Source organism: Ambystoma mexicanum, chromosome 2p (genome assembly GCF_040938575.1).
Source record: "Ambystoma mexicanum isolate Mex_15411 chromosome 2p, UKY_AmexF1_1, whole genome shotgun sequence".
NCBI lineage: Eukaryota > Metazoa > Chordata > Amphibia > Caudata > Ambystomatidae > Ambystoma > Ambystoma mexicanum.
Window position 1 is genome coordinate 571,619,844 of NC_090923.1, and position 17,184 is coordinate 571,637,027.

Sequence of the window (17,184 nt, forward strand, 5' to 3'; positions counted from 1 at the left end):
GAAAGCTGTCACACCCCCAGGATAACAAACTAAGCATGGGAAAAAGCACATGGACTGACTGTGTGCAGTGCAGTAAACCCCCCGGTGCTTTGCATCACTGTCTGACCCAACAAAAGGTTTGCTTTTTGACAGGCCCAATGAGGGTTCTTGCATCTTAAATGGCGGGGACCGAGTCTAGGAAGGAAAAGGGGATATGGGCACCATGGAAATGTTGGACAAAGGGAGAGTTACAAAAAAAACTCTCCTCCTGTAAGACATTTGTTGATTGATCAGTGGGGGCTGGTGACTTTGAAAGGTGATTGGGCGTAAGGTTTGGAGTCCAAATTTGCGATTGAGACCAAAACTGTAAGTGGGAATCTGGGGGTGGTACTCCCAAGAAAACTCAGGAAAAATGGGTTCCAAACTACAATTTACTGCACAATTATGCACAAGTATCGCCTAAATAGCGTTAGGTTTTAGGTCCTAATAATGGTAAATTATTCCCACTTGTGCAAGTGCAATGGAGTCAGTTTGGTACACTCAACATTTACATAAGAACTTCACCTTCAGTTCTGTGGTACACTAAGTGTCACCAGAGAACCTTAAAGCTAGTCCAGCATTTTTTAAGTGTACAGTTCTAACTCCATTATGAATATAAACCCTGCATTTCCAAACCTACTCAGCGTGAATTTTATATTCACTCTTATTGTTACTTAGTGTTTAAATAAGGCCTCTGATGTCTATTAAATTGAGTGTTCAAAGCCAATGTGAAGGACAGTGTTCCAAGAAATATACAGTCTGCATGACAAAGAAGAGGTGGGCATTTTCGTATATAACACCTTTATTGGGCCACTCCAAGGTACGGATATTTTCAAGTGTCTGATGGATTCATTCATGGCACTCAATGTTTGAGATTTACTCCCCTGTGAAATGGCTCAGCCTGTAATCAGCCACCAAAAGTGATTGCCATTGAACTACTGCTCAGAGGCCTTTGTGGAATCAGATGGGTGTCTTTAATGTTACATTTTAGCGTGCATGTGTCCCTTAATTTATCATAGCTGATGACCAAACTAACTCTTGTTTACAAAGTCAGCAGAGAGACAAAAGTCAACTTCACCTAGGTTTTTAATGCGATGTATTCCACTTCAGCAGGCACCATACAATTGCATAGTAGTTTACTGCAAAGTGCTGTACTTTCCTGGAGGTCATATCACTTTGCTAAAAGGGCCCCTACATAAATAGAAAATACTTTTATAACACAGGAGTAACCAGCAATTCAATGGAAGGCCGCAAACATCAATCAGAGGCCATCTATTTCAGTACAGGCACAACAATCCACTGTAATGCACTGGACGCTCATATATGCTGTAGTGAAAGACTGCACTTTACTGGAAAGCCGTTAACCAGTGGAATGCGCTGCACTTCATTCCAAGGACCCAAACTTTACACATAGATAGAACTACCAGGTGGTACATTGATTACAAAATAATCCTTTCCACAAAATGCGTGCTTCTGATGTGAACTCATTCACATCGAGTTGCTGATCAGTAGAAGAGTTAGACAGACTTTGCAATAGAGGCACCCTTTTCTCTAGATGTCAGTATGCCTCTACTCACTGGCCCAGGCACGCGTTATGGAAACATAAGAAATCCTCACAATCCTGCTGCCTTGCTCCCAGTGCACTTTATGCAATTGCTTGCCTCTCATTGCATGTTGCTGTTAAAAAGGGCCTGCCTCCCGCCTTTTTGTTTCTATTTTCAAATGATATCCTTTGCATTGCTGAAAGGGGAAAGAACCTTTCCAGGGATTCATAAAAAGTACCTTGACATGGAGCTTTTTACTCAGTGCAATGCTAGGACAAAATTACAACTCATGCAGCAGAGACCAGCTCAGAATACAAGAAGGAAATCCAACTGGACCATATCAACCAAACACTGATCGAACCGTTGGGTGGATGAACCGTGCGTATACACAAATATTTCTGTATAACATTAACATTAACTAAGTTTATTGATACATATTTGAGTAGTTTGGTAGTAAAGTTGAATCTTATTTATTTTTATTATTCCTTTCCTTGAGTATTACTATTACAAATTTACTAATTGCTATCTGACAGCACCAGTACCAGAGTGGGGACAAAACATGCCTGTTACACTAAGTTCAAAACAACACAGATGAGAATGTGCCACGCAATCTGTCATAACAATAGGAATGGACTAATATGCCTACATATAGGACAACCGGATGCATAGAACATGAATTCCAAGGACTTAGAGACATAACCCACTAACCCAATGCTCAAATCTCTGCATACTTAACTCACATGAAAATCCACACAATCATCTTCTCTCTCAGCAAACTGCATGCACCTCACCACACTGCAACCACAATCAAACAACACATAGACCACACCAACAGCACACAAGATCTCGCATCGGTCCGATATTCACACCAAAACTCAGCAGATGCAGGAAATACTATGAAGTCGCCATCACTAACAGGTTGGCAGTCCATTAATGAAGAATACCTGGATGGTTGGGTTCAGAGGTGGGGCTGTCTGGGCAGCTCATATCAACAGGAAGGGTATAGGGGTTAGTTCTAGTTAGCTGGGAACAGGTAAGACCAGCATGCAGTACTCAGTGACAGCACAGCATGTACGCACATCTCATTAGTGTTTCTCGTTGTCTGCTTTGCACATCCAGTGAGCCACTGGGCCTTTGATGAGAGGGGTGAACCCTAGTGGCTTCTGCCATCAATCCTGCCTGGGCACTGTGTGTTCTGGCACAGATCTGCCAGACCTGCATCACAGGCACACTGTAGTTAGACACAAGGTGAGATCGTTATTTTACAGGACGTTGCCATCTGTTGCTTCCTCAAGCCAAATAAATCTATGTTTGGAAGGATAGCTCAGGGGCAGCACACTTGCTTTGGGAACAAGAGGATGCAGTGCAACATGGGTGCAGTTCCTGCTCCAGTGCTTAGAAGCTGGAGGAGGCTGGAATTCAGCAACATATAAATGGCCAAAGAAAATAATAAAATAATAAAATGGGCCTTTTCTAGGGCTTATGTCATGGAGCAGCTGCTGCTGTTTACATTATCTTTTTTTTTTTAATCTGCCATTACTGTGACCTGCAACACATCCTTCCACTCTATCTCCCGTCTAACAAAAAAAATGTGGGGGACTTACCAAATAAGCAAACCAGAAAGGCGATGGCTGGAAGGTTTCAAATCATTCATAACCACTGGCACAGCTATGTGTTTGTGGTGTGTGCTTGAGGCTAAATATTATGAAGACTGGTACTGGAGACTTAAGATATTGTAGTAGTGACTTACGGATGTGAGAGAGAGTGTTTGAGACGTAATGTGTTGTAAGAGGTGAAATGTTTTGAATCAGATCTAAGATGTTTGAGGAGGGTAATTGAGACTCACACTGTTAGGGTGTTGAAGGAGAGTACTTGCCTAATTTGCTTGAGGTTGATATGTTGGAGAATGCTGGAGACCTATGTTGCTGGAGAGTGGCACTGTGTAAACATGAAGGTGTTGGAGCAAGGCATTGGAGGTGCAAGGTGTTGGAGGGTGGGAGTGGGTGACCGACATTTAAAACTGTTGATGGAGGGACTTTAGGTACTGGCAGGGTTTGGTGGGGTGACTGTGGTGAACATTTTTGGGGGATAGTCAGGCTCTGGTTGAGTGGCAGGAGTGGGTTGCTGTGCAGTGGTTCAAAGTGCACTGTTGACAACAATATCCCTGTGTGTATTGTCCAAGCTTAAAAGCATGAAGTAGTGCAGCCTCTGGTTGTCTTCTGGTTGGACTTGTGTTGGTAAATTGCTGTTTCCAAACTATGGCCAGACTGGATGTCTGTGCTTTGGGATTTAGCCCTCTTCGAGATGCTTTGTCTGTTTACAGTTTAGCCTGAGTGATGTACAATAGTCCAAGCTGTTGTGTTGGATATCTGCTTACTTTCACAGTAATCTTGTAATATGGGCCTATACACACTGATATTTATGCTACATGTGGTGGTCCATTCTTGTACGAAATGTATATCATATTACAGTGATATAGTACCCATATTTTTCTTAGTGTCCTGAGGAACAATACCATGTGATGCCACTTCCTGTTTTGTCAAGGGATGAAAGGTCATGTTCTATCACTTCCCATGATGTAACTTTTTGGGTGGGGCCAAATGACATAACTTCTTGTGATGTAATCGGAGGTCAAGTGTCGTGTGATGCTACTTCCGAAACCCCTGGCATTTTGTTGAAATGACATCCCTGCTAGGAAGCCATGGCCACCACCATCCTACTTCCATTAGGAATGTCATAGTTTAGAGAATTTATTTTGCCAGAAATTTTGGCGGGGGACCACCATCATGACAGCAGGGGATACACCTCACGGCCAAGCGTTGTGAAGGTGGGCTAGGTGGGATTGTTCTTGGTGCAGGCCACAATATAAAATCTGCTGTAACTCCAATCCTTTTTTCAGGGTAGTTGTTCCAACCCCAGTTCTGTCATGATTTGCATCACTGCACTGCTCCTGTAAGGACTTTATGTAAAAGCTTGTTCCCTATTACACCAGGCCCAACTTGCTGACTACAGTTTGGTTGAAAGAAATGAGCTGGTTTGTTTAGTACTCAATAATGAAATGCATCCACAGCATGGAAGTACCTCTCCCCTTAAAGAAAGCACTGAACACTGGCTTTGCCCTTTGCCTCCATCTTAGTAGTAAACCGGCAGAGGCTTTCTGGAAAGCACCCACATTACAGGGAAGCAAGTACTGTTTTCTATATATCCATCCAATATTTATTAACTGACCGTTAACACATCTAGGTAAACACACGTCCTCCCCATTCCCCATTCCCTCCCTTCAACTATTCCTTCCCTCTTCAGCACCCCAACATCTTTCCCAACGTTATCCATGTCCATTCCCCTAGCCAACAGCGTCCTTCTTCTCTAACTCTTCCCCTTTCTTGTAACCCGGGGCTAGCCTGTGCATCCGAACAGCACAAGCCCCGGGTTAGCCTGTCCATCTGAACAGCACAAACCTCCCTCTTTACTGCGATAACAACCCTTTGGCTTCAGCTAACCATCATTTAACCGACCATGGCCCCGCCTTTACTGTTCCAATATCCCCACCCCCTCATTCTCATTACCTCTCACCTTGTAAACCTGAAACCCAGGCCGGCCTGGCACATCAGCAACAATGGAATATTGAAGTATCACCCTGCCCAACCCCTCACAACCCTAATCTTTCACACAAAATTACCTCTCCCCCTTCAACTCTCCTCCCATGTAGGATTTGCAAACCCCAGGATAAATTCACCTCACCAAAATTAAAGGGGGTGGGTGGGCAACACCCGACAGCCGACTGTTCCTGAACCATTGTTGGACCCCCTTAAATACCATGGGGGGCGCTTTGCCCCCCAACATGGCTCGCTGGCCCCTGTGCAGGGCTCAAATGCGCAAACAGGGCAAAAGTACCACGTGCCCCCCAAACCACCTTGGGCTAGACTGCACACAAACATACCTAGACCATAAGTGGCAAGAGCTTTAATGTAATAGGCCATAGCTTACAAACATCGCTAACATGGCTCCTCTGCCTTACAGACTAACTGTTAGGAAATATTCTCTTTACTGCACCTTTCCTTCCATCTTTATGGAACCCCCAAACATTTTGCTTTTATTTTTCAATCTGACCAGTACTTTTTGCAGTGCAGTGAAGCCTTAGGCTTCGCTGTACTGGCCTTTGCCCACATGTTCTGGGGAAACTGATATGTTGTTAAGGCTGTCAGTACTGGGAAACAGTGTTTCCCTTAGCAATGGGGTTCATTTTTGTTTTGCCCTAGACTAACACTCAAAGGAATTTTTGGTCATTCTGAGGTGCTTAAAAGATGGGCTGGTGGCAGCAGTGACTTTTCCCCACTTTTCATCCATTCTTTTTGCATATTGTTGTTTAGCCGCCTTCCTGGCCTCAGAGGCCAGAAAGATCCTTATAAGGGCTTCCAGTACCCAGGAAAGCAGCAGCTTTTGGTGGGCTACTGGAGGGCTTTGTGTGTTTGCAGGCAGGATGTGGGCTGGGTCAGTCTGACTCCAATACCCATCCTGGATTCTGTGTGTCTGAGTGGTATGCATGAGTGTTCCCGCCAGTGGTCCTGATTAGACCACTGTGGGGTGTGTGTGTGGTCTAGTTCTGCCATTGGATAGTGGGAGTTTCGACTCCTACCTGGCTTTTAGGATAAGAAGAGGGCTCCTGCATGCATTTCTCAGAGATCCTGGAACCTGAAGGAGCCAAGAATCCGTCCAGCGGAGAAGACCCGCAAAGAAACCTGTAACCTGTCTGAAAGAGGCCAGGCAACCAACTTCTGCTGCAGTCCTGGTGGAGCCCTGTCTGTCTCATGATCTTCAATAGGCCTGCGAAGGTGCTACGACCCCAGTAGTGGAGGGACCATCCATTCCCAAAGTCTATTCAGTGTCCAGCACAAAAACCACCTTTGGTAGTGCCCGGGAATCGTCCTGTGGCTAACCAGCTTTGTTTTTGGGCTACTGGGTTGTCTTCGTTGCCCTTCTGAGTTTCTGCCTGAAACTTGGCACACACTCAGCTGCCAGGACAACGACACACTCTGCGTAATTTCTACATCCTAGCACCAAGGGGAACTCAGAAAGACCAGAAAGTCCGACCGCGGCGACTGAGTCCTGCTGCACCGCTGTGCGCGACGTGCACGGTCCAAAACCTGCTTTTCTGATCTGCCTACAGTCCCGAGAAGAGTGCTGCATTGTTTAATTCTGTATTTCTTCACCAAGAGTCCTTGCACCAGCAAAAGATCCTTACCGGAGAATCACTTGAACCTGCAACCGGTGAAAATCGAGGACCGGGGAATTCAGTGGGAAAAGCAAGCCAGGACACCCTTCCTTTGTTCTGGAAAGTCTTGGGAAGATTCGGTGTGAGGGGGGTAAGTTACTGAGCTTTTAACATACTCCTACACTCCCATTGTAAGTCAATTGACTTATAATATTCTTTATCTAAAACGTATTGGCTTTGCCAATACTTGCCTTGGCAAGACCTCTAACTGTTGGGGGTAATTTTGGACACAGTCTATCTTGAACCCTGGCTCTAAGAAGCCATCACTGGACCTCAGAGACCCTACCTACATTTTCTCCTGCCTCCTGAGTGCTGTGTCTTTGTCTCCTGAACAATAGGGCACAGAGCCCCAGGCAACTTAGGGTTGGACAATATTAGTTAGGGACCATCGCTGTGGATCTTTTTGTGTGTGATACTCACCTATTCATTCCCTTGAAGGAGTATTTTGATTTGTATTATGCACTTGAACCTGTGACTGTATATATGTATTTTAATTTGATGGTATTTGTTGATAAGTCTACCTGCTTGTAGTCATTTTTCTTATAGTGTGTTTGGCCATAATTAAATAACTGTATTTTTATACATCCTGTCTAAGTGTAATTTGTGATTCCCATTGTGTGATCTCATTGTGGACCCTTTACACTCTCACCCCTCTGAAGATCTTAGCCTAGACCGCCTGTCACTGCTACCTTAAACTGGTTTGGCTACAGCTTCCCAGAGTTGTCCCTGTCACAATATAGGTTGGCCTTCTATACATCTATCCACCAGGCCAGAGTTTAGAAAATCAGTCTTAACACTAACCAAAACCTTAACACTCCTAGTTAAACACACCATTTCCCCTTCCTCCATTCCCTTCCAACCAATATTCCCTCCACCTTCAACTACACAGCATGTTTCCCAACTTTATTCATGTCCTCTCTCTGAGCCAACGCCCATCCTTCTTCCCTACCTCTTCCTCTTTCTTGTAACCTCGGGCTAGCCTGTCTATCTGAACAGCACTAATCACCCTCTTTCAGGGTCGGACTGGGACAAAAAATAGGCCCGGTTAAGCAAAATAAAGTGGCCCACCCCTCGCCTCACGACCCTTGATCTCTGATGACATCACCGGAAGTGGTCATTTGACCCCACCCCAAACTGACATCCCAGGAAGCGATGAAACACGACCTTTCACCCCTTTACAAAACAGGAAGGGGCATCAAATAGCATTGTTCCCAAGTACACTAAATTACTGTGAATCCATGCAGACGTCCAAGGCCAAATGATAATATGTTATTGTATAGCACTTACGCTTGTTCTTTTTTATAGAACAAATACGCATACAATATTGCCCAACCTTTGTTGGTACTGATTTATCGACCTAAGAAGGATGAAAGACTTTTTGAAAAAAGAAAAATGAAAAAGAAATGTAATTTTTTTTTTCCATTTTTTTTTCTTCTTCCAAACCGGCCCATAAACATAGCCAGAAACCGTCCCCAACTCCCCAACTTTACCACAATAATAGCCCTTCAGCTTCAACCAACCATCATTTAACCGTGTCCCGGCCACACAGAAAAATACTTCCCAGATGGGTTATTTCTGCCCCACTCCCCTCAAAAATGTTAACAGTCCCTTGCCCCACATCCTGCCACCTAAGCACATATTACTAGTCCTCTTTTTAATAGTGAGGTTTACCCAGTAGTCTCTAAACAAGCTAAATTCATCATACCTTATATCCAGATGCCATATCACGTGTACCCCCGCCCTCCACACATTTACAGAGCTTATCCATTACCTTATTTCCCTCCTTGGTCGTTTCCCCTTCTCCCACCACTTACCAGTATCTCTCCACACCCCTGATGGCAGCACGCGGTCCAAAAACAAAATCCCCTTAGGCTCATCCTTTTTCATGTTGATAAAGGTCTTCTCGGTATTCTTCCTGTGGCCACTCCGAGTTACGTAACTAAGCCCTTCCCCCTGCCTATATTGATATTTCCCTCTGCGCGGCATGGCCCACCCACATTATTATTATGTTTATTGTTATTATTCCCGACAACATTAGTAGCAGTTGATCTCCTTAAACTCGCCAACCTGACCATCTCACCACACATCTTCATAGCTGCATTCTGTTGAGTATCGATACCCTCATTCCCTCGTTTCCCTGCCATTCAGCGCACCTACATCTACTTACTATAAACCGTTGTACACCCCCTTAGTTCCATTCCCCTGAAACTTAAATCTCCAACCCCTCGTCCCTACTTCTTTTTCTCACAGTAATATAATGTGACCCAATTCTGCCCGTCCTCCCCTCAATGCAGCCCAAACTTTCCATAACACTGCAGAGCATGTCTATGCTGTCAATGTCCCCCTGCTTGAACTAATAGCCTGCACCTGGCTAAAACATTCTTGGCAACTTCTCTCTACCTTAACTGGCACAACCTTTCCACAGCACCCCCACACCTCTGTCCTTGCTAATCTGCCTTAGCCCTCCTGTACAGGTCTATTCCCCCCTTACTTACATTCTCCCATACCACCCTCCCCTCTTTGAACCATCACTTCTTATGAGAGTCTGAATGCCCCCTCCCGAAATCATGAAATGCATACCCTTGAACGCTAACCCTACAATGCTAACAAACCCACCATAGCCAACTTCCTACACAATCTGACCTGTGACTGGCTGTCATCACCTAGCTCTTGACCGCTCTCCCAGGCCCCAGCCTTCTAGCATCCTTCGCCCCCATCTTTCCCACTTGGCCCAAAAGTCCCCGAACCAAATACCATAGTTGTAGTTTCAGACAATTGCTCCCTTGTCGTTACCCTAGACCAACTTCAGCATATAAGCAATAACCTCATGCACCTTTTTATTTCCTGTAAAAATCTGTCAACACCCTCCTATTCCTTACACTCCTCTTGCACTCTCACCCTGCCGCTAACATAGCCACCAGCCTCAGCTGTACCTTTCCTGTATCCGCTCCTGCCCAGTGCCCTTCCCCCAGTCATTGCTCATACAGTACCACAACCTTACCCGGAGGCACCCCCAGAGCCACTTAAAAATCCACCATTCCAGCTCTAAATCCCAAAATCTGTTTTCCCCACTGTGACCTGTATCCTCCTATTCTTCCTGGTAGATTGGCGCCTGTTACACCCTGTATCTGGAACTAAATATACCCATTCCACGCCCACCTTAAAAGACAACCGTTTTCTGCTCCTTATGCAAAATGCTCTCCCAACACACAATGATACCATCCCACTCCCCTCCAATTCCCCTCTGAGACACTTAAAAACTCCACCATTCCACCTCCAAATCCCCAAACCCACTTCTCCCCACTCTGACCTGTAGCCTCCTTTTCTTGAAGGTAGATCGGAATCCTACACCCTCTACAACCTTAAACTAATTATACCCATTACACGCTCACCTTAAGAGACAAACGTTTTTCTCCTTATACAAAGTGCTCTCCAAACCCTGTCTATGATACTATCCCCTGCCCAACTAGCCCTGATCCCTCAATGTCCATAAACCTGCACTCATGCTCCCATGGTCGCTCTCCAACCCAGTTATGCCATTATCGCCCCATGTCCTCTTGCGATGCTACAGCAGACCGCTGCACCTCCCTTACACAAGGTGCTGCCCCGTGCACCCTCTGCCCAGGCACTTAACTTCGCACTCCATGAGACCTCACGTCCTACCTCTGAATTCCTCTTCCTTACTGGGTGCCACTGTGTGCACCGTCTGCACTTGTCTCCACTGTTCCACTCCCCTCCAATGCTCCTCTTATTACCTAACTAGGAGGCCACCTCTCTTGTCCCTTCAATGCCGTAGGTGCCGCCCCGTGCACCTTCGGCATACGCGTATATCTGATAGCAAACCACACTTCCGCTCATTAAAGATCACTGAACCACCATCTTTGTCTCCCAATTCCTGGCCCGCCAAAACGTGGTACCTGTCTCCATCACTCATCCTTATGGCGTGGCTTATTGTCCCTATGTCAGTGCATTTCCTTATCAATCTATACTCTCCACTGGATACTCCCTTAATTTCTTGTCTGATCCAGTTATTACAGTGCAGGAGCGCTGGCATGCCCTTTGCCACGTCTCCATCTCTTTCCCTCATGCTAAAGTGTATTGCCTAGATGGCAGCCTGTTCCATTGTCCAACCCTTACCCTCCATTGAGTACTGCTTTAAATTGCTTGTCCTATCCAATTGTATCAGTGCTAGAGATCTACTCCTTCACATGTCCTTCTTTCATCCATCCATGCCCGCTCATTCCCTTCCTCCTCCGGTTGTCACTCTTCCTATGTTAACTTCCTTATATGGCAATGTTTGCGGCTTCAAAACGCTGCTGTTGCAGATGACCTAACTGACCAGATGTCCTGCTACCTTCTTTCACATATATTCCCCATTAGTCCACCCTACACTACCATTGCTGATGCCTGCTACTATTTACATGCTGCATAGGTGCAGACAATGCGTTCATACTCTTACCCCCAATCCCCCTTTGACTAAGTACAGTTTCTAGTGGTTGCATATCTAATCCGACCCCCCTCCCTTCACCTTCTTCCTCTTCCTTAACTCTGGCCGCACCTTAGGTGAGCTAACATCTCTGCCCACCCTACCTACCCTGTGACCCTGCTGGGCCTACCTAACAAACCCTCTCTGTACATCGTCCCACAAAACATGCGCCCTCTCCCAAAATGGGTAACTGATCATTCAAGCCCTGGTGGCCCCCCTTAAATGGTGTATGGGCCTTACTCCTAAATCCCTCCCTGTGAAAAAGGGTGGTGTCTCGCTCACCTACTGCACTCACCACCCTGCTTTATAACATGCTGTGTACTTCTGTCCCCTCTCTCCTTCCATTCCAGGTGAGGTGATCAAGAAAAAAGGCAGGGGCCATAAGAGCAAGGGTAAAGTCACTTGCTGCATGCCTGGCTGGGCCGAGTGCATAGGCACCAAACACTAACCATATATCCACGTCTTTCTCCCACTATATATTGCCCTGGTCCTCTCCAATCCTTGCTCTTAACCCTTAATTGTACCTCACCCCCGTCAATCCCCAGATGTTCCCAAATTCCTTCGACCATGTCTTTAAATAGTCACCCACTTCTCACAGGCTATTGCCCATGTGAAACATTTGCACATGTCATAAATTAGGTCAAATTCTCTATGGTCACTGGCATCCTGGCTCTCAACACCAATATTTGATAATATATGGTATATATTATATTGCAGCAGTTGCCAACACTATAGTTAAGTTGAGTATCGAGATACATAGAAAACCTGAAAGATGAATTGCTAATAACTTTTGACTCGCATGATGGATTTGGCTGAAATCTTGCAAACAACAATTTTGTCACAGGCCCCCTAGACTGGACATTTTGGGAAAGATCCATTTGCAGATAAAACAGTTATTAAGAAAGTTTAAAAAACACTGTTACGGCCTAGTCTCCATTCATTTTCCCACAAAGAAAAAGTCAAAGTTTTGCTCCAGAAAACTGCTTGACAGAATTGGACCAGGTACGAAATAACCTGGGCACTAAGCGTTTATTGGATTTCTGGAGGACAAGGGGAAGGTTGTGGTGTTATTGTGTTCCGTCGTTTTTTTAAATATTTGACGCAGAACGGAGTGTTCCTTTCTTCAAAATTATAGCTATATTCACATGGTGCTTTGCAGGGGAGAGACATTTCAGAAAGGAAATTCTGTCATTTGTTTTTTTCCATACGGGCGATAACCACGGCTATTTTGGGGATAACCGCAGCTATCCAAAAACAAAAAGTGGAAAAATGCTAGTTGGAGTGGGGATAAAAGATGCAATGGCATCAGGCCAGAGGCCTAGGGCGCCTTTGAAACACGCAAGGAGGTGGAAGTTTGTGTGGCGGTTTCTTCAGTTTTGGTCAAGGTGATACTCATCCCTTATATGTGTGGGACTTGTGTTCTATTGGTAATTGTGTAGTCTCCTTGTCACCAACTCACAGGTTATAAAGTTGGGATAGAGGGAGATGGTTTCAATTGAGAATTGTAAAGTCGATTCCTGTTGAAAATTGAAGGAGGCTGGATGTCTTTGTTTGTGCACTAATAGTGTACAGATATAGTTATGTGAATTTAAAGGGGCTGGTGGTCGTATTTGGGTCAGCCACCCGGTATCAGCTGTTGACTTGAAGTAGACCATGAGCCGCGCCCTAAGAAGTGGAAATCGGGTGGGCAATCCACCTAAAGCTTCTGTGAAGAGTTCTGCTGTCAAATTGCTCAACAGCACTTTACCACTTTTACCACCTAGTAAAAAATCACTCCTTTCTATGTCGGTAACCACACCCTCGGGGCTGTTGACACTGGACCCTGAGGGGGCTCACACTCCTCCCTTACCGACAGGTTTGGCTTCTGAAGAGGGGTCCTTGCCCATGGTGGCTTCTGTAGATCTGAATCAACCCTCATTCTCTGTAAAAGATGCAAATGAGAATGAAGGGCAGATAGCTTGCGAGCTCCCTGATTTACACAATGGTAATTGTGCATTGAAGGATGCTCATGAGGGTTTTGCTCATATTTCTGACACGTCCATGCTTGCGCCTACCATTATGAGCGGATTAGGGAAGCGTATATGTCTCTCCCTTCGCCCCTCATCGCCAGCATCTAGGTCCCAAGTACATTTCCATCTCCTAGATGAATTTACCTATAATGATCTTAGTGCACCTAGAAGGGAAATCCAAGATCTAGTACAACAGGGGTCAGGTTTGGGTTCAGCTACGGGACAAGGAATCTGCCATGTTAGCTATCCAGAAGCCACGGGTTCCCTTTTGCCAAACTCACCAGGAACACAGGAGTCAAAGATAGATGGTGCTGGTTATGCCGCCCCCCAAGGAGTTGAAATGCCATCATCCACTGCGGAGGATTCCCCCTCTGATTTTTTTCCACATGATCCATTCAACTTTCCAGTGATTTCAAGAATACTTAATCTTCTTGACAAAGGTCATGAATTAACCCATTGTTCATTAAGAGAAATGCAGGGTTCCCTTGCATTTATGAAGGAAAAAATCAGCAAATTAGAAGGTTATATTCTGGCTGATGCTCAATCGAAATGACTTTATTTTACACAGTTTGAAAAAATGATGGCATCTTACCTCCCAGTTGGTATTCCAGCCGTAACCAGACTCGAAGTCCAGTCCCAGCGAACACAAACGGCCAGCATGTTATACGACTCCTATCTACCGCAAAGATTGTATTCTCAAGCGCTGCAAGGTGCAAATGTTATTGCAACAGAGCTTGGTAGCAACATGCCCATTAATCTCTTGGAAGTGGCTAAACTCCATCATGAACATTTGCTCCAGGTAGAACAAATGTTGTTTAATGATTTTACAAAATCCCAGGATTCCGTGACATCTCAGTCATTAGGTGGAGCAACTGTGGCTACCAAGGAGCTATCCTCTTCTCCGGATAGTCCCTCTGCTCAAACAGATTTAATCGACTCACAGCCTACCACTGACTTCCAAGTCCCGTTGTTGGGGGCTGAGACAGATGTGAGAAACGTGAGCCAAGGAGAGATGCAGTTCATCTCTCGAAAGGCGAAGAAATCGTTTTTTTTTTAAATTTATTTTTTCATTTAGTTTATTACAAACTTTTGAAAAACAACTCCATAGAGAAGAAAAAAAGAAAAAAACTTTTGAACAAACAACTCCATAGAGTGAAAAAGCAAAAGACACTAAAAACTCATCGATAACATAAACATTTAAAATATACTACAATGCTAAATCCATTTTAGCAATTATTGCTTTCAATTTTACAATTGTCCTTCTGCTTCGTCTGCAGTAGCAAGCGTACTGATTATGCTACTTGTTTTTTTAAGGCTTTCATTACGGTACTTCCAGCAATTTACTTTCAAGTTGTTTCAAGAATAGCGTGAGAGAAATCACCAGTTTTTTGTTTGTGCTATTGTGCATTCGTGACCACCACTCCTCAGCACTATATGTCACGCCAGTGGTCAAAGCAAGTGCCAGATATTTGGTCCTTGTGTTTGAGAGCGCAAAAACAGTTAAACTCTGCCAAAGCTAAGCAGAAGCAATCCTCTCTTACAAAAAGCAAGGTGGAGATAAATGCCACTCCTATTAAGGAAATGGTGCCTGTCTCGATTAGTAAGCCTAGTGTGACTGTAGATGATCTAGTATTGAATCTGTTGGAATTGAATGAGGAAAGTAAGAAACATCTGCAGATTAAGGCCCTGAGAAGTGGTAATGTGCAAGTGGCGGCTTCAAAACCTATGGGGAAAACTACAGACAAGTGCCAATCTCAACTACATAGTTTTTTCCCCGAGTGTTGAAAGTAAAAAGGCGGCCATTCCGCTATATAAAGAGGTCTGCCGCCCGAAAACAACAAAAAAAGAAAACGGTCCGCCGCTACCGTTGATAAGTAGTGAAGGATGTATAAATGGTCCTGTTCTACAGGAAGATGTTTTTCCCGCTGTAGCAAAACATGAGGGGAGTGTTGAGACTGGAATGGATTCGCGTGTACCATCCAACTTGGTCAGTAAAGACACATCCAGGGTTGAGGGGGTAGCCCCTATGGAGGCAAACTTAGTCCCACCTTACCCTGGTATGTTGTCGTTTTCAGAAACTCCCAAAGAGATGAATCAAATACTTGGATGGGTAAGCGATCATGATATAAACGGAACAGCGTGGATCAACAGGTCATTTCTGATGAATGCCTTTTACCAGATTCCTTCATTACGAAACTTAGCCACTAAGGACATTGAATGGGTTAAACTAGCAACCCACAACAACCACAGAGTGCTGTGTAAAGTCCAGTCCCAAATTATAACAAAATTAATATTGGATTTCAAGGACGATTTTGAGTCCTTGGGACTCTTTCCACATTTGTTTGGGAACATGGAGAGTGATTGGTCCTTTTTGGACTTTGCCCCGCCCGTGTCTAAGGATAGAGCTATGGGGGGGTCCTGTTTTGGTATCAAATGAGCTTCATAGTAGAGAATTATCACAGCAATTGGCCTTGCTGACTCAGGAACTAAGCGGTTTATCGTGGTTGGAGCCCCTTATCAAAGTGGCAGCCTCAATGAAGGTAGAAACCACAAATTCATATCCATCGAGTATCGCTCTTGCATCCTGGAACTGTTGTGGCGTAAGAAATCTTGCAGCATGGCATGAATTGGTCGGGACTCGAAATGTCACGGAAATTTTATTTTTGCAAGAAACGATGTCTTTGTATGAAATTGTGTTAGATGGCTATGTATCTCTTAGTGTACCTGCTTGCCGCTACCAGTTAGCCGTCCTAGTGGCGGTATAGCTATTCTTATTAAAAACAGCCTGAAAGCCAAGGTACAGCTAGTGGACAAGTCTGATGCCTTTCTACTGGTGGAAATGTGCATTACAGGTAGCACTTCATACTCATTCCTTCTGTTATCAATTTATTGGACCCCAAATGTTGAATCTCTGGAAACCATAATAACGGCACTAAATCGACTATTGTCAAATGCCTCGCTGACTTTTCCAATGCACGAAATCTTGATTTGTGGAGATTTCAAGTCATGTCTGGAACTAGACGGAAAATAATCGTTAATCTATAAGACAACCCCATATGCAAGGAAGTCTCGAATGAGAAGGAAGCTTTGGGCTGAGTTTTTTTAAGCCTGGGGCATTTTTCCAATCACCCTCGCTTCTTACAGTCCAACAGTTTCCTGGCAGCGCTGCAATTATCATTCATTAATTGACTATGTCCTTGCATCCGCAGCAATGTCTGGTTTGCTCGACCCGATTACAATCTCGAATGTGGGTTTGGGCGACCATAGCTTGTTGGGCACGAGGTATGAGGACTGCGCTGTCCACGGCATTGGTGGAAAGTGATAGGCACAGATTGTCGGTAAAATGGCAGCTGGGCACTTGTCGTAGACTTGTGTTTCTAGTCAACAAGGATCTGTTGGTTTGCACCGACGATCTGACACCCGTGGTTTTTCTGGAGAAGGTCAACAAACTTAATTTGCTGATGATTCACAAGCACTTGGTGACCCTATCTAATGCCTCTTTGTGTAAAGATACTCCTAAAGCCTCGCACACATTCTTGTCAGCGATTGTTGCTCTGAAAGACCTAAAAATCGTGATCTTCGTATTGCGAAACGTTCCCACGCAGATGTTGCACCTTACAAGTCAGTCAAAAATTCAATCGTGGTGATGTACAAGAAGAAAGTGAAGGAATTACGTCACAATCTTGAGAACTAACGCATGATAGAACATCTATGCAATCGTAATGTAAGGGAACTGTGGGCTATCTTAAGAAACCCCACTGGTAAGGCTGACAATCGTTTGGTTGCCACTATATCCGGCTCCACCTGGCAGTGCTTCTTTGGAAAGAAATACGAACTGCCGACTCGTCACAGTAT